Source organism: Elephantulus edwardii, unplaced genomic scaffold, assembly GCF_000299155.1.
Source record: "Elephantulus edwardii isolate Elephantulus edwardi_28Jun2011 unplaced genomic scaffold, EleEdw1.0 scaffold00083, whole genome shotgun sequence".
NCBI lineage: Eukaryota > Metazoa > Chordata > Mammalia > Macroscelidea > Macroscelididae > Elephantulus > Elephantulus edwardii.
The window spans coordinates 4703454-4705767 of record NW_006399833.1 but is presented as its reverse complement, the minus strand read 5'-3'; the positions used below and the strand labels follow the sequence as shown (position 1 = coordinate 4705767).

At 41.3% G+C, this 2314-nt stretch overlaps 1 pseudogene; it reads right to left on the bottom strand.

Annotated features, from left to right (window-relative positions):
* Positions 1-955: 955 nt before the first annotated feature.
* On the bottom strand, positions 956-2187 carry LOC102862570 (annotated as a pseudogene).
* Positions 2188-2314: the final 127 nt, after the last annotated feature.

The window sequence follows — 2314 nt, the reverse complement described above, 5'->3', positions numbered from 1 at the left end:
GTCTTCAAATGGACATCATTGCTCTTCAGCACTTTGGAGAGGTCCCTGACAGTACACTTGCCCAATACATGTTTGGATTTTTTTTTATACTGATTTACTTACAAAGTTTGTATACATTGTTTTCACACCAGATATTCCCCTTTCCTTTACCCACTCTTCCCTCCACCCATCAAATTGGGTGACCCCATGATTAAGCCACCACCCCCCGCCCATCCTCATCCCTCTGCATCCCCCTCCCCAACTTGGATCCTTGTCCTTGTTCTACAATGCTCTTTAAAAAAAAAAACACCAACTTTATTTTAAAATTTTGGTTACAGTTTAATTTTTTTTCTTAACAAGTCTACTGTTTAATCTCTCAGGATATTTAAAAATAAACACACACACAATTAAGATTCTAAAGAAACAACAAGGAATGTCCAGGTCAGGGCACAACCACCCCATTCTCAGGGATGTTAAGAGCTATTCCAGTTTAATACCTAGCTTCAAATCAAAATAAATTTTTATATTTTCTAAATGAAATAATGTACAACCACCATCTTCATCTGAGCTTGTTATTATTTTAAATACACAAAGCTTCATGTTTAAGCTTGGTCAAAAACTTTCTAACAAGAATGATGGCTGATTTAATATGTAGTGTATACCTTACAGGAAAAATTTTAAACAATTGAAGCACATATAAATAATGCCATTAGTAATGAAGTCCTCAATTTAGTGTCTGGAACATTCTTCCATCAAGGGGGGAAAGGGGGAAATTCAGCTCAATGAGTCTGTCTCAAGATCTTTGTCTCTGCTTTGCTCCACTTGTATTCTCTTTTCAGTAACTGGATTAATGCTTTGAGCCCAAAATGAGATATATTTTTTTATTACTGTAGATTACATGTTGCTTGGCTGGGAATACAATACAATAAACTTTATTTTGCGTAATGCATTTCATACAAGATGTATCTGAAATGCTTTACAGAGCAAAATGCTCAGTTTCCACTTGTTCCTCCTCCTTACGTTTTCAATCTGTTGCCTCCTTCTCATGCTGCCCTTTTAGGGTATTTCTCCAATGAGTAGTCTGAAAGTTCCTGCCACCTTTTTGTTTCTTTTCACTTTCCTGGTCATCCCCTTCTTCTTCAGAGTCAGAGGTGGATGGAACCCCTACTTTTGGTAGATTTTTCCTTTTGGATTCTACTTCTTTCTTCCCCTCTTTCTTTTCCAGCTCTTTTCGTGGCTTTTCTTCTTCTTTTTGACCTTCTTCATCCTTTTTCAGCTGCTTTTTGGGTGGTTTTTCTTCTTGACCCTTTTTCTTACTTTTGTCTTCTTCAGTAGCCATTTCACTCTCTGAAGGACAAGGCTGTTTTACTATTTTCGGTCTGCCTCTTGGTTTTGGAATTTGACTTCTGTGGCTGCAGGCCGTCCCCTCTTTGGGCTTGCTTTCAGATTGACAGAGGTGACTGCTGTTGTCACTACTCCTGTCTCTTCAGTTTCTACTGGTTTTTCTGCCTTCCTCTTTCTCCCTCGTCTGGCAGCTTTCGGAGTAGTTGTATCAACTGCTTTAGTCACATCCTCATTGCTAGCTTTTTCTTCATGGTCAGTATCTTCCTTTGAAACACTAGTTTCTTTTTCTTCAGCTTCAACATCAGATGATGCATTTGACTGTTTAGTTGAGGCCTATTGACTTGAAAATTTCTCTTTTGGATTGTTATCTATTTCCCCATAAACCTTCATTAAAACCTTTTTGTTTATTTGGTTTGCCATATTTTTCCTTATTTTCAGAATGAGGAAATATATCCTTTGGTCCTAAAAAAGCAGTCTCATGAGTTCCAAAAAAGAAAATAGGTACATTCCACTATGTACCTGGGGGCGGCGGGAGGGGTGTGGGGAGATTGTGTCCCAGGGAGGGAGTTTTTCTTTTCCTTTTGAAAGAGAGGAGCCAGCCAGGGGGCGGGGGAAGAGCCGGGCGGGGAGAGAAGTGCAGCAATGAATGAATGGAGATCCTAAATCTCTGTAAATGCTTATTAAAATTATTTTTCAAAAATAAAGCTTAAGAAGAAAAAAAGAAAGAGAAAAAAAAGAAAATGGGTAGTTTGTTTGTGGGCGGTTTTACAGCTCCATCAGGAACTTCATCCACCCGCGCGGCCAATGGGGGTACTCTTTCATCTTGGCGAAGATGAGGTCTCCGGGTTTGAAGTCGCGAGTCATGTTTCGGGCTGGGGGGCGAAGCCGGGGAGGGGGTGTGTGTGGAGTCGCGAGCCCCGCGAGCAGTGGCGGCGGGAGGAGGGGCGGCGGAGGGGACTCGCCTGCCAGGGCCGCGGGCTCGGACGCTGCG